The 27,011-nt window shown below is 37.7% G+C and overlaps 1 protein-coding gene across 2 annotated transcripts in view; it reads left to right on the top strand.

Annotated features, from left to right (window-relative positions):
• The window catches only part of ABHD17B (abhydrolase domain containing 17B, depalmitoylase), a 48,901-nt gene that overhangs the window by 245 nt on the left and 21,645 nt on the right, over positions 1-27,011 (top strand). Inside the window, exon 1 of one of the 2 annotated variants that reach the window (XM_006073949.4) lies at positions 20-125. The exons of the other annotated variant lie outside the window; for it this stretch is intronic. The gene's annotated coding sequence lies outside the window, so the exon portion shown is untranslated. Of the gene's footprint in view, positions 1-19; positions 126-27,011 lie in introns of those variants that run through there. 2 annotated transcript variants of the gene reach the window in all.

Raw genomic sequence — 27,011 nt, 5'->3', positions numbered from 1 at the left:
AGGGGAACGGGAGGCGTCTTTGTTGTTGGCGACAGGGATTCCTCTAGGCGCTGGGAAAGGCTGAGAAGCCACTCCCGATCGGATCTGGGATTTTGAGAAGATTGTTGGTTCGGTGAAGCGGAGAGGTAGGAAAGTCTTCGCGGTCGATGAGGCTGCGGGAGTCGGAGGGCGGGAGAGGGACGGACAGATCGATTGGGGAAGGTTTGGGGTCCTCCTTGCAGAGAAGTCTCATTTCATTTTTTGCTCTTCTCCCTGTGGACGGAAGGATGGGGTCAGGTTCACATTCCCACCCTCGCTCATTGTGAAATTCGCGTCGTCTGAAAACTGTCTCCTGAATGTCCTCGAATGTGCCAGCCTTCATTTTTAGATCGAATCATGCCGGGTCCTTGGTGATTTGTGTGTTCTGGTCCAGCCGTTCTAGGGTCTTTTTCTCTCGATGATCGAGCTTCAACTCGAACTCTAGGATAAGCTCACCAGGAATTGTTTTTGAATTGAAAAATTAGTGTTTTGTTGGAATTGTTTTGAACCCTGAAACGAAAAGTTCTGTCAAGTTAGGTTGTACAGTTGTGAAGAGGTGTTTTAAAGAAGAGAGTTTAACCCTGGCTTTTTTTTTTAAAGAAATGTTCAGAGCTTTGATCCATGGTGATTTCTGCCAATGCCAGGACACAACCTTCTAAAACGACACGTTGATTTATCAAAGTTGGTGTGAACTGTATTTGTTAAGCATAAGAGTGAGTAACGGAATGCAGGGAGAGTGACCTTTAATTTTTTGCTCTTAGCTTATGAAAAGGTATTCATGTTTAATAATTTTTTTGTAATATACAGTTCTTGATCCGCAAGATAATTCATTGATTCTTTTTTTTAAGGCTCCAATATGTAAAAAGAATTTTGGAGTTCTTGTGTCAGCGTTTAAAACTACCTACTGAATCTGAGTAAAAAGTCAGGTACATGTAACAGCATTCATCTGTTTACATTAACAAGAAGACATAATAAAATGAGGGTTTTTGGTAAAGAGTTTGTCTCATATGTTTATAGCATAAACTCATTTGGATGATTTATCTAATATCTAATTGTAGCCAATATTTTGGTAATTATCTTAATTGACAGTGTTCTAACTGGGTACCCAGTTCTTTGCTTGTTGGAAGTAGGGGTGGAGGCTAACTTAGAGAAGAGGAGTGGAGATAGCCATGCTTCAACTTAAAAAGGAAATAAGGTCCCTGTTGGGCAATAATTACTATATTACTTGAGATCCAGGAGGAAATAAATAGCACCCTCACCCATATTTTGACCTCGCTTTTCTCCGACTCTAGTATTAATAAGGTTAATTGGCAAGGATAGGATTAGATTTTTAGCAGGCTAGGCAGTTTTAATTTTGTCTCTTGCTGTGCAGTACTGTAGTTGATCAGTGGCTTGCATCTTGAGTATCTTTGCCTGTTTTGAAATGTGTATGACCTCTGACAAAGAATATTCTATTTCCTGTGACAAACAGAATTACCATAAAGCATCATGGCAATGTAATGTTTTGGGCAATTTACTGAACACAGAAGAACTAGGCAATTAGTGTCTGTTCCAGGTTTTGTCACTGAATTGGTCTACAACTCCAGGCATGCTATCTCACATCTGAGTCAGTTTCTCCATCTGTGATATAGGGCTAATAAAATGTGCCACCTGCTCACTGTGAGGAAAGGGCAGTGAGAACCAACAGTTCTTCTGGTTATGTGACATTGGTTGTTTTAGTGAATAACAGTACTTTTTAATGCAATTCTCTAAGTTTGTTTTCGTATTATGAATTTCAGTTCCTTGGTGAAGAATTAGGATAAACATAGTTATAATAGGGAGGCTCTATCCATATGCTATCACTTAGGAATGATAAACTCTAATTTTCTCCAATGTTAAGAATATATAATTTGGTGTCATATCTTTAGAATCAGTGATGACAAGAAAGTAGAGTGATAGATTGAGTTGGTTGGTTTATTTACTGATAGATTTTATTTCTACTATAGCCAAGGTTTTGCTCTTAATTCTCAAAAATTACTCCTACTTTTCCTATGCTGTTAAAGATTTCTCGCATACCAATATGCCTCTCAAACCCATACTTCTGAGTCGGAGAGGAAAAATGATACTTTATGACTTCATTACAAATGAAGCCTAGAGAGGTTTAATTATTTAAATTGTCTAAAGCTACACAATTTGTAAGAACCAGAACTGAGACTTGAATCTGGGTCTCCTGACTTCTGATTCTGAATCCTTTCCTTTGGAGCAGTGTTTTCCAAACTTCTGTCTAGGAAGTTTTTGCCAATTCAGGTGAAGTGAGAAACAAGAAAGTACTAGAAGTATGGTTAACTTATAACGTAATGAATATTCATGCACTCATTACCCAGTTGGAAAGTTATAACTACAAAACAAAGCTTCCCCTGTACTTGGTACCCCTCTTAAATCCTATTTCCACACTCTCGGCAACAAACCCCAAATTGACATGTATCCTTCCTATCCATGTGTTTATACGTTACTACATTCCTTTATATCCGTGAGCATTATATGGTTTTTCTTTTATTGGTTTAAGACTGTTTAAGTATGGTTTTTGTATCTGTAGCTTGCTTTCTTCACTGAACAAGCCAAGATTTATCTGTGCTGATTCTGGTAGCTCTAGTTTATTATTACTGTCATTTGGTATGTGTTTTATTATGTGACTATATCAAGTTTCTGTTAGTGATTTTAGTGGTTTCCAGTTGTTTTCTTATTAAACACAGTGTAGGGAATATTCTTGTATATATTTATTTAGGTAAAGTGGAAGACTTCCTCCAGAGTGGCTCTTGAACCTATATCTCATTTTTATAGAAATATTTTACAACCTCCCCAATACTGTCCTAAATGAAATTCATAATAATAAACTACAGTTGGTATTTTAAATAAAGTAATATGCTTACTAAAATAAAAGAAATATGCTTACTAAAATAAAGAAATAATTTATAACAAAGTAATGTATTGCACTGTGAAATGCTCAGGTTCAACCACATTGTAATCTTGCTACCAAGTGTGATAATAGACCAAAAACATCGGAATTCTGGGGGTTGGTTAGAAATCAGAACCTCAGGTCCTACCCTAATAACTAAGATGCTGAATATTAACAGGATTCCCAGGTGAACTGAGTGTACCTAGAAGTCTAAGAAGCGCTGCTAGAAGAAATAGTAGTAGTCAGATACTTTGAACAGATGGGATCACCTTGACTAGGACAGCTGCTAAAGTAGATTAAACACATGTGTTTAGTTGGCCACTGGAATACTGATAGAGGGATTTGATTTGATAAGTTTCTGAAATAACTATAATTTCAGTAAAGTTTGAACAAAAATAAAAATGCAGTCTTCTCTCTTTACACGGGGGTTGCACTCTTTACATCTTAATCTTTGTTAAAACAATGCAACTATACTTTGTGTTAAGTCCTATTTATTAATATCTGACCTTAGTTTTTTGTTCTGGTCCCTTAAATGAGTGTCCAGCAGACTGTTCAGAAGTCACTGGACATGGGGCAGCATTATCTTTACATACCACAAGTGCGTCGTGTCCCTGGCATCTATTGAGTAGTGCCCCCCATTTGTTACAACTAAAAAGCCATTATTGAGAGAGATTGCCCTGGGATATAAATCTATCAATAGTATCAGACTGCTGGAACATAGGATAGGAGCTGCTTCTTCACCTTCATTAGATACAATCAGTTTTCTCTCCAGAGTATATCAGTAATGAATGAAAGGGTCTGTTTCTCCACCTTCCAAGTACTTCAGTTCAGTCACTCAGTTGTGTCCGACTCTGCAACCCCATGAACCGCAGCATGCCAGGCCTCCCTGTCCATCACCAACTCGTGGAGTTTACCCAAACTCATGTCCATTGAGTCGGTGATGCCATCTAACCATCTCATCCTCCATTGTCCCCTTTTCCTCCTGCCTTCAATCTTTCCCAGCATCAGGGTCTTTTCAAATGAGTCCACTCTTCGCATCAAGTGGCCAAAGTATTGGAGTTTCAGCTTCAGCATCAGTCCTTCCAATGAACACCCAGGACTAATTTCCTTTAGGATGGACTGGTTGGAGCTCCTTGCAGTCCAAGAGACTCTCAAGAGTCTTCTCCAGCACCACAGTTCAAAAGCATCAATTCTTTGGCACTCAGCTTTCTTTATACTCCAACTCTCACATCCATACATGACTACTGGAAAAACCATAGCCTTGACTAGATGGACCTTTGTTGGCAAAGTAATGTCTCTGCTTTTGAATATGCTATCTAGGTTGGTCATAACTTTCCTCCCAAGGAGTAAACGTCTTTTAATTTCATTCATGCGGTCACCATCTGCAGTGATTTTGGAGCCCCAAAAAATAAAGTCTCTTATGGTTTCCACTGTTTCCCCATCTGTTTGCCATGAAGTGATGGGACTGTATGCCATGATCTTAGTTTTCTGAATGTTGAGCTTTAAGCCAATTTTTTCACTCTCCTCTTTTCAGTTTCATCAGGAGGCTCTTTAGTTCTTCTTCACTTTCTCCCATAAGGGTGGTGTCATCTGCATATCTGAGGTTATCGATATTTCTCCCGGCAATCTTGATTCCAGCTCGTGCTTCCTCCAGCCCAGCATTTCGCAAGATGTACTCTACCTATAAGTTAAACAAGCAGGGTGACAATATACAGCCTTGACGTACTCCTTTTCCTATTTGGAATCAGTCTGTTGTTCCATGTCCAGTTCTAACTGTTGCTTTCTGACCTGCATGCAGGTTTCTCAAGAGTCAGGTCAGGTGGTCTGGTATTCCCGTCTCTTTCAGAATTTTCCACTTTGTTGTGATCCACACAGTCAAAGGCTTTGGCATAGTCAATAAAGCAGCAATACATGTTTTTCTGGAACTCTCTTACTTTTTCGATAATCCAGCGGATGTTGGCAATTTGATCTCTGGTTCCTCTGCCTTTTCTAAAACCAGTTTGAACATCTGGAAGTTCATGGTTCATGCATTGCTGAAGCCTGGCTTTGAGAATTTTGAGCATTACTTTACTAGTGTGTGAGATGAGTGCAATTGTGTGGTAGTTTGAGCATTCTTTGGCATTGCCTTTCTTTGGGATTGGAATGAAAACTGACATTTTCCAATCCTGTGGCCACTGCTGAGTTTTCCAAATTTGCTGACATGGTGAGTGCAGCACTTTCACAGCATCGTCTTTTAGGATTTGAAATAGCTCAACTGGAATTCCATCACTACCCCTAACTTTGTTCGTAGTGATACTTCCTAAGGCCCACTTGACTTCACATTCCAGGATGTCTGGCTCTAGGTGAGTGATCACACCATCATGATTATCTGGGTCGTGAAGATCTTTTTGGTACAGTTCTTCTGTGTATTCTTGCCACCTCTTCTTAATATCCTCTGCTTCTTTTAGGTCCATACCATTTTTGTCCTCATTGAGCCCATCTTTGCATGAAATGTTCCTTTGGTATCTCTGATTTTCTTGAAGAGTTCTCTAGTCTTTCCTAATCTATTGTTTTCCTCTATTTCTTTGCTTTGATCACTGAGGAAGGCTTTCTTAACTCTCCTTGCTATTCTTTGGAACTCTGCATTCAAATAGGTATATCTTTCCTTTTCTCCTTTGCTTTTCACTTCTCTTCTTTTCACAGCTATTTGTAAGCCTCCTCAGATACCCATTTTGCTTTTTTGCATTTCTTTTTCTTGGGGATGGTCTTGATTCCTGTCTCCTGTATATTGTCACAAACCTCCGTCCATAGTTCATTAGGCACTCTGTCTATCAGATCTGGTCCTTAAATCTATTTCTTACTTCCACTGTATAATCATAAGGGATTTGATTTAGGTCATACCTGAATGGTCTAGTGGTTTTCCCCACTTTCTTCAATTTCAGTCTGAATTTGGCAATAAGGAGTTCATGAATGAGCCACAGTCAGCTCCCGATCTTGTTTTTGCTAACTGTATAGAGCTTCTCCATTTTGGCTGCAAAGAATATAATCAATACGATTTCGATGTTCACCATTTGGTGATGTCCATGTGTAGAGTCTTCTCTTGTGTTGTTGGAAGAGGGTGTCTGCTATGACCAGTGCATTCTCTTGGCAAATCTCTGTTAGCCTTTGCCCTGCCTCATTCTGTACTCCAAGGCCAAATTTGCCTGTTACTCCAGGTATTTCTTGACTTCCTACTTTTGCATTCCAGTCCCCTGTAATGAAAAGGACATCTTTTGGAGATGTTAGTTCTAGAAGGTCTTGTAGGTCTTCATAGAACTGTTCAGCTTCTTCAGCGTTACTGGTTGGGGCATAGACTTGAATTACCGTGATATTGAATGGTTTGCCTTGGAAACGAACAGAGATCATTCTGTCATTTTTGAGATTGCATCCAAGTACTTCATTTCAGACTCTTTTGTTGACTATGATGGCTACTCCATTTCTTCTAAGGGATTCTTGCCCATAGTAGTAGATATAATGGTCATCTGAGTTAAATTCACCATTCCAAATACTTAAGACTTCTTAAATTTTGACATTCTAAGGAATATAAAATGTTACCTCATTGTAATTTTCATATATATCTTCCCCCGTTAGTTGTGTAGTTAAGAACACTTTAACTTGGTTTTTAGCGATTCATATTCCTTTTCTATGAATTGCCTATTCTGTTTTTCTTTGAGATTATTTTATTGATTTGTAAGTACTTTTTATGTATTTAGGATAATCGTACTTAGTAGGCTTTAGAAATATTTTCTAGTCTTTACAATGCCTTTTCATTTTAAATATGGTATCTTTTGATGACTAGACATTCTTAATTTTAATGGCAAATGTATTCTCTCATGATGGTACTTTTTCTCTGTAGAGGAAGTCTCTTGAGATTGTAAAGATTGCTATAGTTTGTTGTAAAAGTTTTACTTTTTCACATTTAGATGTTAAATACATGTGGAGCTGTTTTTATATAATGAGATATTTGTGAATCTAAATTTACTTAATAAAAATGAGCACCCTTTATACTGAAATTATTTTTATGTTAATGTGCTCTTATGAAATCATAGTGATACTAGATTATATTTAGTTTGTAACATAAATTTGATAACTCTTGTCATTCCAACTTTTTTTAAAAATTTGACTGGATTTTAATAAAAGGTTTGAGAACTACTGCTTTTAGAGTACTCTGATTCCTTTTTATTTATGTTTGCCTCACATTCATCATCTAAAACATCACTGAAAATGATCAGGTACTCTTAGGTACTAATCTTTCATCATCTGCATCTCTACATTTTACAGTTTAACGTGTCTTGTCATCTCTTTTTATTCTGACTAGAATATTTTAAATAATACTTATGATCCTAATTTTTAACATAATTTCAGACAAAATTCAAATATTATTTTAATGTTAATTTAGCTCTGATATAGGTCCTAACTGTTTTGTTTTCCCAGGAATTAAAGATGAAAATGGTTAAACACATCCTCATACAGTTAAAGATGAAAAAAGGGAAAGGAAGAATGGGCCAGTGTCTACTGAGTATCAGTCACTGTTCTAGGTTTGAGGGGTTGCATCTGTAAACAAAACAAGCAAAGATCCCTAACTTCCTAGAGCTTAACCACCTAGCAGAGGATTATACACAATATGCATAATAAATATCTAATATGTTAGAAAGTGATAAATACTTTTAAAAGGTAGAGAGTGGTAAGGGGGAATCAAATGAGGCGGTTTTGACCTTTTAGAAGGGGAGAATAAACGGAAATGTGAGATAGCAGTGAGGACCTTGACCATGCACATAGTCTTGGAAGAGTGGACAGAATATAGTGTTAAGTTAAAACTGTGTTCCTGGCTCTCCCATTTAATAAGAGGATGAACTTGGACAAGTTGATTGATATAACAACCTGAAGCCCTGATTTCTTCATATATAGAAAGATGATATTCTGAGAAAAGTATTATTAAGATTAAGAGAGGGACTTCCCTGGTGGTCCAGTGACTGAGCCTCCCCATTCCCAATGCAGGGGAATTGGCTTTGATCCCTGGTCAGAGAACTAGATCCCACATGCCTCAGCTAAGACCCAATGCAGACAAATAAATAAATAAAAATAAAATTTAAAACAGCATGTTAAAAAGCAGAGACATTACTTTGCCAACAAAGGTCCATCTAGTCAAGGCTATGGTTTTTCCAGTAGTCATGTATGGATGTGAGAGTTAGACTATAAAGAAAGCCGAGTGCCAAAGAATGGATGCTTTTGAACCGTGGTATTGGAGAAGAATCTCACTGAGAGTCCCTTGGACTGCAAGGAGATCCAACCAGTCCATCCTAAAGGAAATCAGTCCTGGGTGTTCATTGGAAGGACTGATGTTGAAGCTGAAACTCCAGTACTTTGGCCACCTGATGCGAAGAGCTGACCCATTTGAAAAGACTCTGATGCTGGGAAAGATTGAAGACGGAAGGAGAACGGGATGACAGAGGATGAAATGGTTGGATAGCATCACCGACTCAATGGACATGAGTTTGAGTAAACTCTGGGAGTTGGTGATGGACAGGGAGGCCTGGTGCACTGCAGTCCATGGAGTTGCAAAGAGTCGGATATGACTGAGTGATTGAACTCAACTGAAAATTTTAAAAAAGATAAAAGGAGATAACAAGTGAAAACACCTACCTCCTTCCCTCATCTCTCATCATGTAGATTTCATGTACCACTCTGTATTTTGCTGCTGCTGCTGCTGCATCGGGTCAGTTGTGTCCAACTCTGTGTGACTCTGTACTTTATTTTATAGCATTTGTCACAGTATATATAATAACCTGTGTCAGTTGATAAATTTTATCTCACCTCTTGTGAAATAATGAGAAGAGCCAGTCAGTGTAGTATTGGGTTGGCCAAAACGTTCATTCAAGTTTTCCATACTGTCTTATGGAAAAACCCGAACAACCTTTTTGGCCAACCCAGTAATATATACCATTAACATATAGTCATTTGTACCTTCCTTTAAACTTTTTTTTTAATTTGAAAATTATTTCATTCAGATTTGTTGGAAAGTTTTTATTTATAGTGTCTTTATGCTAGAGCTTCAAATTGTATTATAGGCATTAGCTCATTAATCACCACACATCATTTTTGTGATGGAGGTGGTAGAAATGTATCATCTTGTACCTGAAGGAATTGAAACTGCTAAATGGCATAAAGTTACACAAAAAGTCAAGGAGAATCTGGGCCAAATCTGATTATGGTTATGTTTTCTCTATGCTCTTTTTTTCTTTCTGCAGTATTGCTAAGTTGACTCTCTTTAAAGCATAAAAGCAAAAATATGTAGTTTGTTATATTGTTAAATTAGTGGCCTTTAGAAAATCATTAGATGCAAATGCTATTTTAGTTATGAGTTTCTTTTCAGTTTTCTCTCTAAAGCTTCTTACAGTGTGTAAGGAGGTGGTACTAGAATTGGCAATAGAGTTAGGGGTTTTTACCCTTAAAATACATATTGCAAAGAAATTATTTTCATTATGTCTGTCTTGGCATAACTAAGATTTATTTTTAGAAGGTAGCCACAGTAAAAGAATAGGATTAAGAGCATAAGTATATGTTTGACGTAGGTCAGGATGAAGAAGAATGGGGGTTGAAGAAAACGTCACTAACTTGATATAGGCAAGTCTGCATTCTAATCCCAACAAACCTGAAATAAAAGCAAATGCCTCCAGGAACAAAAATAGAAGACATTATCAGTTTACCAATTGCAACAAATTTGTTTGACCTCTGATTTTAGATTATTCTTAAATGTGCTTTGAAAATTAAAATCAATTGAAATAATTCCTGTAATAAAATTTCCCCCAAAATGGCATTAGCAGATGACCTAGATATTTTGTTTCTGTTTAGTATCCTGCTTGGTGTACTGATAATTTTTCACTCTTTAGCTTTGCCATCTTCACTTCTAAAAGTAAAAAATTAATTTCCCCACATCAGCTATCAAGAAGAAAATAATGCCATTCAGTAACTTGGTTTGGCAAGCTTATAAATCTGAAACACTACAAGTTACATTTCATTCACAGCTTTTTAACAGACCTCAATGTCACTTTTATTAATGAAGATTTGGGGCGGTGAAGTCAATGTGAGTGAGGAGGATCTTTAAATATACATGGAGGACATTCTGATAGAATTCCCTAGGGTAATGGCTTTCAATTTTTATTTGTTAAAATCCATGAGAAGTTTTGCTTTTATGACCTAATACATGCATATGCACTCACACAAAAGTTGCCCCTAAGAGATTATCTAAATGTTTAGTAGAATGAATGGAAAGGAAATTGCTCAGAAATAAGGATAGGTATTAGGAAGGGAAGTATCAGTTCAGTCACTCAGTCATGTCCGACTCTGCAACCTGGTGGACTACACCACAGCTTTCCACTCCATCACCAACTCATGGAGTTTGTTCAAACTCATGTCCATCGAGTTGGTGGTGCCATCCAATCATCTTACCCTCCATGGTCCCTTTCTTTTCTTTTATTTTTTATTTTTTTTTATTTTTAAACTTTACAAAATTGTATTAGTTTTGCCAAATATCAAAATGAATCCGCCACAGGTATACATGTGTTCCCCATCCTGAACCCTCCTCCCTCCTCCCTCCCCATACCATCCCTCTGGGTCATCCCAGTGCACTAGCCCCAAGCATCCAGTATCGTGCATCGAACCTGGACTGGCAACTCGTTTCATACCTGATATTTTACATGTTTCAATGCCATTCTCCCAAATCTTCCCACCCTCTCCCTCTCCCACGGAGTCCATAAGACTGTTCTATACATCAGTGTCTCTTTTGCTGTCTTGTACACAGGGTTATTGTTACCATTTCTAAATTCCATATATATGCGTTAGTATACTGTATTGGTGTTTTTCTTTCTGGCTTACTTCACTCTGTATAATAGGCTCCATGGTCCCTTTCTTCTCCCGCCTTCAATCTTTCCCAGCGTCCGGGTCTTCTCCAGTGAGTCAGTTATTTGCATCAGGTGGCCAAAGTATTGGAGCTTCAGCATCAGTCTTCCAATGAATATTCAGCACTGATTTCCTTTAGGATGGACTGGTTGGATCTCCTTGCAGTCCAAGGGACTCTCAAGAGTCTTCTCCATCACCACAGTTCAAAAGCATCAATTCTTTGGCACTCACTTTGTTTATGATGTAACTCTCACATTCATAAAATGACTACAGGAAAAACCATAGCTTTGACTAGATGGACCTTGGTTGGCAAAGTAATGTCTCTGGTTTTTAATATGCTGTCTAGGTTGGTCATAACTTTTCTTCCAAGGAACAAACGTCTTAATTTCATGCCTGTAGTCACCATCTGCAGTGATTTGGAAGCCCAAGAAAATAAAGTCTGTCACACTTTCCATTGTTCCCCATCTATTTGCCAGGAAGTGATGGGATCGGATGCCATGATCTTCATTTTTTGAATGTTGAGTTTTAAGTCAGCTTTTTCACTGTCCTCTTGCACTTTGATCAAGAGGCTCTTCAATTACTCTTTGTTTTCTGCCATAAGGGTGGTATCATGTACATATTGGAGGTTATTGATATTTCTCCTGACAATTTTGATTCCAGCTTGTGCTTCATCCAGCCCTGCATTTCGCATGATGTACTCTGCATATAAATTAAATAAGCAGGATGACAATATACAGCCTTAACGTACTGCTTTCCCTATTTGGAACCAGTCTGTTGTTCCATGTCCAGTTCTGTTGCTTCTTGACCTGCATACAGATTTCTCCGGAGGCAGGTCAGGTGGTCTGGTATTCCCATATCTTTAAGAATTTTCCACAGTTTTGTTGTGATCCATACAGTCAAAGGGTTTGGCATGGACAATAAAGCAGAAGTAGGTGTTTTTCTGGAACTCTTGCTTTTTCTATAATCCAGCAGATGTTGGCAATTTGATCTCTGGTTCCTCTGCCTTTTCTAAATCCAGCTTGAACATCGGGAAGTTCCCGGTGCATGTACTGTTGACACCTCGCTTGGGGAATTTTAAGCATTACTCTGCTAGCATGTGAGATGAGTTCAATTGTGCGAGAGTTTAATCATTCTTTGGCAATTGCCTTTCTTTGGGATTGGAATGAAAACTGACCTTTTCCAATCCTGTGGCCACTGCTAAGTTAAAAAAAGGAAGGGAAGAGGGTGGGACAATCATGTATGACATGCTAAAGAACTTAGGGTTATCCAAGAGCAATATAAGACCCATTGAAGGATTTTAAATAAAAATGTGAAATCTGTTGACAGCAGTGTAGCATGTGCATTAGAGGAGTGTGAAATAAGGTATTTCTGAGTGACTTTATGACATTAAATTGAAAAGTAGTTTAGCTAAGATGTGACTTAGGTGATGGAGAGATATGTAGGAGTTGGGCCTTGATTGAGTTAGAAGAATAAAAGGGAGAGGGAGGAGGAGGGAAGAGAGTATGGATTTAGATATTCAGGGTCTATAGCTTAAGAGAGAGGTCTGTGCTAAAGATTTAGGTTTAGACACCATTGGTGTATAAATGATAGTTGAAGCCAGGGATATGGCTCTGAACAAGAGACAGGAAGACAAAGGAAGACCAAAGTGGTAGATAAATCCTGGATTTGGGTGAGTTAAACAAAAGATAAGAGGAAGATAAAAGAAGCTGATCTGTAAATAATAGTAATAATAATAATAGTGTGTGCTCATTTATGTCCTACTCTTTGCGACCCCATGGACTGTAATCCGCCAGGCTCTTCTGTCCATAGAATTTTCCAGGCAAGAATACTGAAGTAGGTTGCCATTCCCTACTCCAGGGGATTGAACCTGCATCTCATGTCTCCTGCATTGACAGGCAGATTCTTTACCACTATACTACCTAGGAGGCCTATTAATAATAATAATAATAGTACAACCTTTGAAAGATCACCAGAAAAACCTAATTTCAAGGAGAGGAGGGCACAATGGTGTTTAATTCCACAAGTGATTGTGTAAATGCAAGACTAAAAAATACCCAATGCGCTTGAAATTATGAAGTTACCAATAATCCCGAACAATCAACAATTTCATGATAGATGTTAGGTCACAATTCATTTTGGGCCTCATGGGAAATAGTGGAAAATGAGTAGAGAAGTTTGATTCTGAAAGACAGTCAGAGAAGTAGTAGAATCTAGATATAGATACATACTTTTTTTTTTAAAGAGGAGACTCTTGAATATGTTTATAAATAGTAGAAATAAATAGAAGAGCAGGAGAAGCTAAAGATAAAGGAAACATCAGCAAGGATAAGGCAGGGTCTCTAAACAGATACATTGAACTTTCCAGGATATGTGTGGAGAAGTTGTTCATGAAAAAGGAACACTTAGCAGTGAGAAGGAAGTCAGGATTTGATTGATTTCTAGGGTCCAGAAAGAGATCAGATACATGCCTGCATTCTCCAAGTAGTGAAGAACATCTGTTTCTGCATCTAGCATAGCAGGAATTTAGATGTCTCGTTTATTGTTCCCAGAAACTCTGCAGAGTTTACAAATATTAATAAGATTGAGGCACAGAGAAGTACTATAATTTATCTAAACCTGTACAACTTAGACGGTAACTGAGCTGGGATTTGATTGCATTTATATCTAGTTTTAAAGCCCAGTAGTTCTAAATTTTTTTATTTTTGAAGGGACAAACCAAATTTCCAAAAAGAGGGAAGAGGCTTCCAATGTAAGTTTCACCCAGTACAGTCACTTCAAAAATAAAAACTTAGTACCTATTACCATTTTTTTGTTTCTTACAAGAGTTTTCATTTTTCAGAAGAAAGATATTTTTGTTAGAAAATTGTCAAAAGGATTTAATCTCCAAATAGATGGCAACCATCTTAATTTATTAACTCACTACTTTTGTCCTTAAGTTTTCTCTTTTTGCTGAAGAATGGTAAAAACTTGTGTAGGCTAGTACGTGCATGCTCAGTTGCTTCAATTATGTCCAACTCTGCAACCCCATGGACCGTAAGCATGCCAGGGATTCTATAGGCAAGAATACTGAAATGAGTATTTTCATTTCAGTGAAATGAAAATTCACTGCGCCCTCCTCCAGGGAATCTCCCTGACCCAGGGCTCAAGCCCACATTACCTGCATTGCAGGCAGATTCTTTACTGCTTAGCCACCTGGGAAGCCCATCATAGGGTAGCACCAGTCTCACACTACCCATGCCAACAGATTCATGAAATGAAACTTTATATACAAAAGTAAAGTACAGTGTTATCATTTTATAACAAGCTTCAGTTATTATAGCTGAATGTTTTGTGTTCAAAAGAACTAAATATTTCCTCCATATTAGAAACTTATACATATTAGAAACATATTTTGGTTTGCTGCAAATTGATCTCTGTTGGTTTTCACTTCCAAACTTTTAAGAAGTTAATAAAATCACCGATAAACAAAAGCAACTCCAAGAAATTCAAAGCATTAATTCACAAACTGTTTTGTAAATTTGTTAGATATTTCTAGGATTTGTTTATAAGATTATTTTTTGAAGTGCTAAAAGCCACTGTAAATCTAAATACTTTAAGAATCAGAAAATCAAATTGCTCTAACAGATCTTGTACCATTGCTTACCTACCTTGTCCTACTTTGGGAATATTATCCTATATGCATAAACTCATTTGTTTGTAGAAGGGAGAATATTGCCTAACTTACAGTGGGATTTCCCTGGTGGCTCAGACGGTAAAGTGTCTGTCTACAACGCGGGAGACCCGGGTTCGATCCCTGGGTCAGGAAGATCCCCTGGAGAAGGAAATGGCAATCCACTCCAGTACTATTGCCTGGAAAATCCCATGGACAGAGGAGCCCAGTAGGCTACAGTCCATGGGGTCCCAAAGAGTCGGACACGACTGAGCGACTTCACTTTCACTTTCACTTACAATGGTACATCTTTAATCAACATGTGTAACTTAATGTTAGTCTTAGAGTTTCTACCAATGTGAACTGAGCTAAGTTCCATGTTCTTCTCTTGAAGTTTGAAGTTCTGCTGCCCGTGATTGCACTGGAAAGCAGGAAGAGTATGTATAACAGGGGGAAAATTAGTGTTCAGGGGCTTACAGTGGGGCACTAACTGATACCTTATCACTTAGGGACAGTGTGTTCTACTTGGGGGCTGCAAGAGCTAATCACTCTTGTCCCAAATCATTTAAAAGTGAATGCTTTAAGAGTATAAATCCTTCCTAGTAGCACACATTTCATTTTAAAAGAAACTCTCAGTCAATAGAAGAGAATGTTCAGTTTTTGCCAAAACAAAATTTAAATTAACTCTTCAGAGTAATTCATGAATACTAGGCTCTCTAACGTGGTTACCAAATTAATCAACTGGGATGCATTTCAACTTTTTTTTTTTTTGCCACCATTCAAATAAGTCTTTTGAAAAAGGATTTTCTAGCCTTGTCCAAGGACACTGGTGATAACAGTTTAATATGCAAAAATATAGTGTTGCAGCTTTATAATCAGGAAATGGATTTGCTATTCCAGATAATGATTATTAGCCAGATAGAACATTAGCACATTAGTAAATTGTACATGTAGTAATTATCCTTAACCTACTGGTCTGTTTATTTAACTGCCTCTCACAGGGATTTAAAATATATCAGAAGGTGTTTTTTTAATGCATGGGGTACAATGTAAATAGAAACATAATTTGTCAATTATTATGGTTTCCAGAAAGAGTCAAGCCATAAATTACATACACTGGTGTTGTGAATCCTGGTTCAAAATAACAAAACATATTTTAATTATATTTAGCATTATCTCAGTTTATATTCTGTCAGGTCTTTAGATATAGCTGCAAGTTCTTATTTTCTTTAATCTTATATTTTTCTCATTGTGTTAGTATATTGCTGTTGATCAGGTACTGCCTGTATACTACTGAAGAAAATATATGGTCACTGAGCTCATAGTAAAGACAGTAGGCATTAATCAATTAAGCACAGTATTCACCTGTAAAGGAAAAGAACTACATGCTAAGAAAAAGAATGACATGATTAAGATTTAAGGTGTACAAGATTTCTGGAAAAAGTGGCATTTGAGACCAGAATGCTAGAGGTCAGAGGAAGTGAACAATGCACGTATGCAAGTACAGTTGAATACAGCTTTCAGGAAATTGAAAGAGGGTGCGGAAAACCACAGTCATAGAGGTGAAGGTATCAAGATAAGTTTGGACAAGTAGGGAAAGGCCAGATCACACAAGGCCTTTAAGGACCTATGGAGAAAATAGATTTTATTACAAGTACAGAGTGAAGCTATCAAGGAGTTCTTGACCAAGGTAATCTGGTCATGTAGGCTATGTAGAAAAGAAAATTTTAGGTTAGAATATATGAGTGAAATTCACATTTACTCTCAAATATTTTCTATTTGTTTACACACACATTCTGAGTTGTTCCTTCTGTTGTCTTTTTCTTGGTAACTCTGGTCTGTCCTTTCATTTGTAAAAGCTAGGAATTACTACAAAAAAGTGGGAAAGGTAACCTCAGTAAATCAAAAGAATTGCATGTGGTCTACAATTAAGGGTGACAAAAAATGATTGTTTTTCCCAATTGAACTCTCTATTTAGTATAAAGATTTTATGATAATTGAGGTCAAGTTCATTGAAAACTACCTGTTGTTTGATACTGTTTTAATTTCGGTAATGTTCCCGCAGGTTTCACATTTTGTGTTCTCTTTAGAAGTGTTATGTTTTAAAGGCTATTTTTACATTTTTGGCATTTTTTAGTAGAATATACGGAGAAGGCAATGGCACCCCACTCCAGTACTCTTGCCTGGAAAATCCCATGGACAGAGGAACCTGGTAGGCTGCAGTCTATGGGGTCGCTAAGAGTCGGACACGACTGAGCGACTTCACTTTCACTTTTCTCTTTCATGCATTGGAAAAGGAAATGGCAATCCACTCCAGTGTTCTTGCCTGGAGAATCCCAGGGACGGGGGAGCCTAGTGTGCTGCCGTCTATGGGGTAGCACAGAGTTGGACACGACTGAAGCGACTTAGCAGCAGCAGCAGTAGAATATACAATCAGATTTTTCCTTCTGTATGGTCAAGGAGATGAAAGGAATCATATCCAGTTGCATAAAGAGCAACAGTGTGAACATGGGATATGATGCCCCCAAAATCCAGGCAGGTTACACAGGAGAAGGAGGATTTAGCATAATAAAATATTCTTGCTGGAAAAGCTCCAGATCTTTTAGTTTAATCTTCTCACATTAAAACTGAGATAGTTGGGAGCACAAGAGCTCACTTGAGTTATAACTGGAACCTGAGTTTCCTAATTTCCTGAGTTGGTGCTGTTTCTACCATTCGTTTAGTTTATAAAAATGAGGTACATATAATGTGAAACAAGACTTCTTCAAAAGGTAAAAATTGTATGAAATGCCAAAAATTATTAGATGAGTTTACTATATCATGCCTAAGGTGATATTTAATAACCCAATTGATGACATTTGAAAGGGTGAGTGGATTACCCATCTTTAATGCTTGCTTTCTTCTCCTCCCAAGAAAGTATTTATACTCGAGGTACACTAGACATGTATCTGAAACTAGCCATCAGATTCTTCTCAAATCAGATGTCAAGGATTTGCCTCAACTGGTTTTTGCAAGCTTCTGTTCTTCCCTCTGTCCTACTTTTCTCCGGCTGCATTACTTGGCATACAGTGTAGAAACATCGTTGTTCTCTATCAGTTTTAACTAAAATACTTTTCAGACCTATTCTAGAAATTATCTCTAAAAGAAAATGCAACAACAACAAAAAGGTCTGCAATATTTACTTGCTGCTTGCCTCATTACAAGGAGAATTCAAGACAAATTATTCAAAATACTTATTTATTTTTTGGTTGCACTGGGTCTTCGTTGCTGTCCTCGGGCTTTCTCATTGTTGCGGTGAGCGGGGTCTACTCTTGGATGCACCCTGCAAGTTCTGGAGCACGGGCTCAGTGGTTGTGGTGCGCAGGCTTCGTTGCTCTGTGGGGTGTGAGATCTTGCTAGACCAGAGATGGAACCCACGTCCCCTGCATTGGCAGATGGATTCTTAACCACTGGACCACCAGGGAAGTCCAAGACAAAATTTATATTAACTAAAATATCCAGTAAATCAAGATTAGTTTTAGTTTATTTTGTGTGGTAGAAAGTTATAAACAATTACTTTTAAATGTAGTCACATATTGATATTTAATTAAATGATGTGTGGTTTATACATTTTGCACTATATAGCCATTTATTTATTAATTTTATACTTTCTAAATAATGTGTTTGACATACCTCCATGTAGCAGTTTGAAGGGTATGCCTGTCATGATGTTTGTTTTTGAAAGCTTAAGATTTATATAGTACACAACTTTCCGTGCTCCAAAGTCATCAGTATTGTCAGATTCTAATGTAAATCCAAGTCAGTGTCGGTCTATATGCAGTTGCCTAAATGACTGCATCACTCTCTGTTCCATGTGTAAAGAACTACAATGGTTTTCTACACATTGTTAAACAGAGCTTTATTTTTTAAGTTTCTCGTTTGTTTAACCCTCCCCCTTTTCTGATGTCTTTTCTTCTTTTCCACCAGGTACCCTTTGCCTTAGTTGTTTCTTGACTGTGATACTTTTATGTGTAGTGCTCTCCTAGCCTGGAGGGTTTTCCCTGTCCTTTTGGAAATCATATCCACTGACTATCAAATTATAACTTCTTCATAAAGTCTTTCCTAAGTATTATCTACTTTTATCTGATTCCTGAAGTTTAAAGTCTACCCCATATTACATAGCACTTACTTTTTGATAAGATGAAAAGACCCTGTAGAACATTTTGTTGTCCAGTTACTAAGTCCTGTCCAACTCTGGGACCCCATGGATTGAAGCATACCATGCTCCCCTGTCCTTCATTATCTCCCGGAGTTTTCTCAAATTCATATCCGTTGATTCAGTGATGATATCTAACCATCTCATCCTCTGCCACCCCCTTCTTTTGCCTTCCATCTTTCCCAGCATCAGAATCTTTTTCAATGATGTAGAACATCAGTTTATTATTAATGAATATATATATCATTCATTATAATACAATTAAAATTCTGATGACCAATTTACAAAAGAGCACAGGAGTTTAAGAATTAACAGACTTGAATGAACATTAGGCCTATTACCATGTATTTCTCAAATGAAGAAACAAAGCAGTTAAATGATTTGTCCAAGATCTTAAAGAATTAAAACTGACTCTTAGCCTATTGAATGTGTTGTTCTTATTTTCCCTTATTAGACATATGAGCATTTCTTCTTTGACCTAGTTATTCTAGTTGCACAAAATTTCCATGTTTGATGAAACAGTGGCAAAATGTTGATTTGTTGAGGCCAGAAAGATATTAAGCACAAATTATTTTACTTTGACAAATTATAGTGACTGAATGTTTATTACACATTTTCTAGGAGTGGTAGTATTTCTTCAAACCTTTACTTACAGATGAGTATAGCTGAAGAAAAGCAGCTGGCAACCACGAAAAAAGGAAATGGTGAAAGTAGCAGTTTATATTGGTAGACAAATTGAAGGCCATAAGAGTAAGGATTGACTGGCTTGTTACCCAATCTGTGTAGAGAGGTACTGATATTTGTTAAGAAATATTGTACTCGCACTGAGGCTGCTTAAATGCCAGAATTCCCCACATCAGTTCAGTTCTGTCACTCAGTTGTGTCTGACTCTTTGCAACCCCATGGACTGCTGCACAGCAGGTCTCCCTGTCCATCACCAACTCCCAGAGTTTACTCAGACTCATCTCCATTGAGTCAGTGATGGCCTCCAATCATATCATCCTGTTTCATCCCCTTCTCCTCCCGCCTTCAATCTTTCCCAGCATCAGGGTCTTTTCAGATAAGTCAGTTCTTTGCATCAGGTGGCCAAAGTATTGGAGCTTCAGCTTCAGTATCAGTCCTTCCAATGAACATTCAGGACTGATCTCCTTTAGGATGGACTGGTTGGATCTCCTTGCAGTCCAAGGGACTCTCAGGAGTCTTCTCCAACACCACAGTTCAAAAGCATCAATTCTTCGGCGCTCAGCTGTCTTCACAGTCCAACTCTCACATCCATACATGACCACTGGAAAACCCATAGCCTTGACTAGACAGACCTTTGTTGGCAAAGTAATGTCTCTGCTTTTGAATATGCTATTTAGGTTGGTCATAACTTTTCTTCCAAGGAGCAAGTGGTCTTTTAATTTCATTGTTGCAGTCACCATCTGCAATGATTTTGGAGCCCCAAAAAATAAAGTCTCTCATGGTTTGCACTGTTTCCCCATCTGTTTGCCACGAAGTGATGGGACCAGATGCCATAATCTTAGTTTTCTGAATGTTGAGTTTTAAGCCAACTTTTTCACTCTTATCTTTCACTTTCATCAAGAGACTTTTTAGTTCTTCGCTTTCTGCCATAAGGGTGGTGTCATCTGCATATCTGAGGTTATTAATATTTCTCCCAGCCATCAGGGATTGATACAAGGAATAATGTGGTTCTGTTGTCCCAATGCTCTTGTTTAGTCCCAATGTCATGTCTGACTCTTCTGTGACCCCATGGCTCTGTAGCCCCCCAGGCTCTTCTGTCCATGGGATTCTCCAGGTAAGAATACTGGAGTCGGTTGCCATTTCCTTCTCCAGCAGATCTTCTTGACCCAGATCTTGAGCCCACATCTCCTGCACTGCAGATGGATTCTTTACCTTTGAGCCACCAGGGAAACCCACAGGTTGTCCCAATGCTTGACAAAAACACCTCTTTCAAAATAGTGTCTGTAGGAACACTTAAAATTGTACTCTGATCCACCCTGAAACCATGTAGTTTTCTGTTTTTTCCTTGCACGCTTGCTGCTGCTGCTGCTACTAAGTCGCTTCAGTCGTGTCCAACTCTGTGCGACCCTACAGACGGAAGCCCACCAGGCTCCGCCATCCCTGGGATTCTCCAGGCAAGAATACTGGAGTGGGTTGCCATTTCCTTCTCCAATGCATGAAAGTGAAAAGTGAAAGTGAATTCGCTCAATCGTGTCCAACTCTTAGCGACCCCATGGACTGCAGCCCACCAGGCTCCTCCGTCCATGGATTTTCCAGGCAAGAGTACTGGAGTGGGGTGCCATTGCCTTCTCCGCCTTGCATGATTAAACAGATTTATATCTGTTTTACTTCTCTGTACTGCTTTATTAAATAAAACTAGGATAAAACCAACTTAATTTAAATAACCTAAATTTCACTCCTTCACCAAATTAGCATTTTTAGGACGCTAAATCTAGAGCTGATCTAGTGGAATAGCCTGTCATTTTGGGAATTGGTATTTAATACATATATGCAAGTTTGGACTGCTTCTATTTTCAATTTGAAGAATGTGTCAAGCTCTCAGTGCCTGTCATACCACCTTTCAGTGTTCTAAGGTAGAACTGTTTCTTGTTAACATCTTCTACCCCCAAATGGCAGTGTATCTGGATCATATAATAATGTATTTCTCTTAAGAATTGACATGGGACAGGGACCTCTCTGGCGGCGCAGTGGTTAAGACTCCGAGCTTCCATGGCAGAGGGTACAGGGTTGATGCATGGTCAGGGAAGTTCCATAGCATGCCTCATGGTGCAGCCACACACACAAAAAGTTAGGAATTGATATTGGACAAACCCTTATCAGGATGGTTCTGAGCTAGGTACTATTTAATCAGTCTCATGTAAAAGCAGTTAATGTGCTATCAACTTGGGATCAAACCTGAAAATTACCTTGGATACTAACAGCACTATTAAGACTATGTGTGGTTCTATGAACCCTGAATCTGTATGTAAAATTTTTAGAAAAAGGGATCCAAAACATTTAATTACAGAATGACCTGAAATCTCTCTTCTCAAAAATCTGGTAGTACTCGAGTTAGAATTTCTATTACATAGTCATTTTATGCTTTTTAAGTCTTATAACCTACCTATACCCCTTGGTTCTATAAATGCTCATTCTATCCCAAATTTCACTTCTATATAATTAATATTCTCAGTTCTAGATGGGAATTTCTACTTTATACTACTGACTTTAATTTCTTTTTTCCATTTTAGCAGTACACACAATCCAGATTATAATTCTGGTAGCGATTTATTCCTGACCTGGGGATATGCCTTCAACCTGAGCATGAAGGACTATTGCTAGCTTGTTGTTCATACTAATTCAGTACAGAAAAATATTTGCATTTCTATACATCAACAAAGAATTAGAACCTGGTATTTTTTTAAAGATTAAATAGATATAGAATACAGGAATACAAACACTCAGAGATTTCAGTTCTTCCCAAATTGATTTCTAGATTCACTGCCACTCAAAAACATCTCAACAGAATATTAAGTATCAAAGTTAATCAAAATGACAGTCTCCATGGGTGATTGTAGAAATGTTCCTGCAAACTAATGCCATCTTTGAAAGCAGTTTGGCAGTCCATTTTGGGTACATTTTAAGAAAGAAATTTGACAATATTGCAGAATGTATCCAAAGACTCCTAGAGTCCTTACACATTTGAAGGCCACTGAAATATAGCTGAGAAAAGATGGAAAGGAGAAAAGGAAAGATACACCCATTTGAATGCAGACTTCCAAAGAATAGCAAGGAGAGATAAGAAAGCCTTCCTCAGTGATCAGTGCAAAGAAATAGAGGAAAGCAGTAGAATGGAAAAGACTAGAGATCTCTTCAAGAAAATTAGAGATACCAAGGGAACATTTCATGCAAAGATGGGCACAATAAAGGACAGAAATGGTCTGGACCTAAAAGAAGCAGAAGATATTAAGAAGAGATGGCAGGAATACACAGAAGAACTATATAAAAAAGATCTTCATGACCCAGATAACCATGATGGTGTGATCACTCACCTAGAGCCAGACATCCTGGAATGCAAAGTCAAATGGGCCTTAGGAAGCATCACTACCAACAAAGCTAGTGGAAGTGATGGAATTCCATTTGAGCTATTTCAAACCCTGAAAGATGATGCTGTGAAAGTGCTGCACTCAATATGCCAGCAAATTTGGAACACTCAGCAATGGCCACAGGACTGGAAAAGGTCTGTTTTCGTTCCAATGCCAAAGAATGCTCAAACTACCACACAATTGCACTCACTCACACGCTAGCAAAGTAATGCTCAAAATTCTCCAAGCCAGGCTTCAACAGTACGTGAACCATGAACTTCCAGATGTTCAAGTTGGATTTAGAAAAGGCAGAGGAACCAGAGATCAAATTGCCAACATCCGCCGGATCATCAAGAAAGCAAAAGAGTTCCAGAAAAATATCCCCTTCTGCTTTATTGACTATGCCAAAGCCTTTGACTGTGTGGATCACAACAAACTGGAAAATTCTTCAAGAGATGGGACTACCAGACCACCTGACCTGCCTCCTGAGAAATCTGTATGCAGGTCAGGAAGCAACAGTTAGAACTGGACATGGAACAACAGACTGGTTCCAAATAGGGAAAGGAGTACATCAAGGCTGTATATTGTCACCCTGCTTATTTAACTTATATGCAGAGTACATCATGTGAAATGCTGGGCTGGATGAAGCACAAACTGGAATCAAGATTGCCAGGAGAAATATCAATAACCTCAGATATGCAGATGATACCACCCTTATGGCAGAAAGCAAAGAACTAAAGAGCCTCTTGATGAGAGTGAAAAAGGAGAGTGAAAAAAGTTGGCTTAAAACTCAACATTCAAAAAATTAAGATTATGGCATCCAGTCCCATTACTTCATGGCAAACAGATGGGGAAACAATGGAAACAGTGACAGGCTTTATTTTCTTGGGCTCCAATATCATTGCAGATGGTGACTGCAGCCTATGAAGTTACAAGGGGCTTGCTCCTTGGAAGAAAAGTTATGACCAACCTGAAAGGGAAAGTGAAGTCGCTCAGTTGTGTCCGACTGTTTGCGACCCCATGGACTGTAGTCTATCAGGCTCCTCTGTCCATGGGATTTTCCAGGCAAGAGTGCTGGAGTGGATTGCCATTTCCTTCTCCTAGATACCATATTAAAAAGCAGAGACATTACTTTGCCAACAAAGGTCCATCTAGTCAAAGCTGTGGTTTTTCCAATAGTCATGTGTGGATATAAGAGTTGGAGTAGAAAGAAAGCTGAGCACCGAAGAATTGATGCTTTTGAACTGTGATGTTGGAGAAGACTCTTGAGAGTCCGGTGGACTGCAAGGAGATCCAACCAGTCCATCCCAAAGGAAATCAGTCCTGAATGTTCATTGGAAGGACTGATGCTGAAGCTGAAACCCCAATTCTTTGGCCGCCTGTTGTGAAGAACTGACTCATTTGAAAAAACCCTGATGCTGGGAAAGATTGAAGGCAGGAGGAGAAGGGGATGAAAGAGGATGAGATGGTTGGATGGCATCACCAACTCGATGGACATAAGTTTGAGTAAGCTCCAGGAGTTGGTGATGGACAGGGAAGGCTGGTGTGCTGCAGTCCACGGGGTTGCAAAGAATCAGATACGACTGAGCCACTGAACTGAACTGAACTAAATTATATCACTTTCTTTCATGTAACAAGTAAAATTTTCCTGTTTTAAACAGTGACTCATAATCTTCAGAAAAGAACATCAAAGCTGTCAATTTATAAATGCCAATTCAGGTTATACTTTTTTGCCATCTAGTGGTGAAGACAACTTCCTACTTGCCCCAGGTACATATTCTTACCTTCTGAACCCCAAAAAAACTTTTTCACATAGTCTTAAATTTTTAAATTTTACGTGGTTTGATTTTGGGTTTTGTATATGAAATGGGAAGGTCTTTTCCTCGTTGTTTTTCTTTGTCCACTAGACTCATTATACTCTTTCCATGTCCACACCATACATAGCAAAACATTTCATTCCCAAGACTAATCTTAACTCAGTGATTAAAAACATGGACTCTGAGTCAAACTATTAAGTATGAATCCTGGCTTCACTATAGTTATCTTGGGGAAATCCAACTTCTCAGCTTTCTCATCTGTAAATTGGGCTGGTGGGGAGGATAAAGGCATCTCTTTCATAGGGTTGTTATGAGAATTATGTTTTTTTTTTCTTTTTACAAGATCTAGCTATATAAGTATTTTGATAAATAAACTCTAGTTTGGCTTTTATAACCTAGCAAAATACCATACCTGCAGATTTATATCACTAAATGTCAGGAGTGATAGTACTGTTTGATTTGTTTTGTTTTACAAACTTTAGCTCAGCTGTCATTGGCTTTTGAGTGACTTCTGTGTGACTCCTGTGTCAGCATGCTTACACAAATATAAAGGATACTCATTTTAATTCTTTGTTCGTGAATATGAATTGTAAGTGAAGAAGCAGCCTAACAGCGTCTAACAGCGTGAAAATAAAAGATGAACAAACAAAGCGAATAAACATCATCTCAAAAACACAGTTGGACAGAACAACAAAAATTTGGCTCAGTATTCTAAGAGATTTGAGAGGGTATTGCACCCCTAAACCAAAAGGTTTTTAAGTAAAAATTGTTTTTGTACTTTATAGAGTACCAAAGTAGCAATCTGAACTGAACAAGAAGAAATTCCCTAGGAAATAGAACTGAAAGAGAAGGAGAAAAAGAAGAAGTTTGTAAGTATAATAGTCCTGGGATTCCTATATAGGAATTCCTGGTAGAAAGGAAAGGAGATGGAGGGGGAATTAAAAAACAGTAGAAGAAAAATTCTTTAAGTCTTGGGGCTTCAGATCAAAAGGACTTGTTAAATATACAACAGTATGAATGAAAAACAACACACATTTAGACATACATAGTCTCGTAGAATTTCAAACCTAAGGATAGAGGAAAATCTGATTTTTTTTTTTTTTTTTTTTTTTTGGAGGAAAGAGTTTTTGTTTTAAAGGAACAAAAAATCAGACTGGTATTAGCAATCAATATTGAATGCTAACCCACATCATCATGTGGGCTAATAATCTAAATTGGGGTGGAAATTTTTTTTGAATTTGTAATTCTAAAGCATGCCTAATTTGCCGTAGGTGTGAAATCTAAATAAGAACTTTTTAAAAGTGTTCGCTAAAATATGCTTTATTTTCCCCGGGCCCTTGTGAAGGAGGGAGGGCAAATGCTTGGAGGTGTATTCTAGCAAAACCAAACAAAAAATAATCCCACAAAAGGATTAAAACATGGTATGAAACAATAGAAGAAAGATGAAAAGAAATCCTGGATAGGCACACAGCTGGACTGGGAAATGTCCCAGAACATAATTGTTTCAAATTAAAACAAAATTCATTGGGATCTAAGAACATCTTCAGAAACAACAGAGATTCTATTGCACAAATTCTCAGAATAAGAAGATGGAATATATTAAATGTTATGAAAGCTTCTGAATTTTGTAAAGACTAAAAAAAGGCACAGGTCTGAGGGAATTAAAGGTTCTTTAGAAAGTCCAAATATGAAACAAACTGAAATGTGCCTTATTTTTAAGCAGTTATCAGAGTTATAAAAGCACCTTAACACTTGGAATTTAGTGACCTAAAACATCACACTACCTGGATGGCAGTGGATAACATTGCAGATAATTTTTATTGTTACCCGTTTAAAAAAAAAAAAATCATCCTATAGATAAAACAAAAATTTAATAATTATAAAAAACAAACTGCAAATGATATAAAATTTAATATGAATGTAATTCTATACCCAGTTATAATGGTATTTGATTATATGGGAAGCCAGTAGAAACTTCCTAAAGTTGGTGGAACAAGAAGTGAAGATTCAAGTATAATGTTGAAAGTTATAAAAATAACCTATAAAAACTTAAAAAGTAACATCAAAATGAGCAGGGAACGGAGAAAGGGTAGATTCTCTAAATTTTTCACGATAAACATTATGATGGTGGAGGATAAACATATGAGTGTGGTATTAAACATCAGATCTAAAAACAAATGACCCAACATCATAATTTCTGGGATGAAGCCTGGTTTGGGTTTCAGTTTCTGGTGGAATAAGGGAAGAGACTTTTGTTTTAAATCTTTATTTTTATCAAATTCATACAAGCATATGGTTAAAGAGCCAAATGATTCTACAAGATTTGTTGTAAAAATTAGCAAGCCGGAGCCCTGCTCTGTCTCTTTGGTATTTACCTCCTAAATAACAATAT

This window comes from Bubalus bubalis, chromosome 3 (genome assembly GCF_019923935.1).
Source record: "Bubalus bubalis isolate 160015118507 breed Murrah chromosome 3, NDDB_SH_1, whole genome shotgun sequence".
In the NCBI taxonomy this organism is placed as follows: Eukaryota; Metazoa; Chordata; class Mammalia; order Artiodactyla; family Bovidae; genus Bubalus; species Bubalus bubalis.
This window is presented reverse-complemented; position numbering and strand designations above follow the sequence as displayed.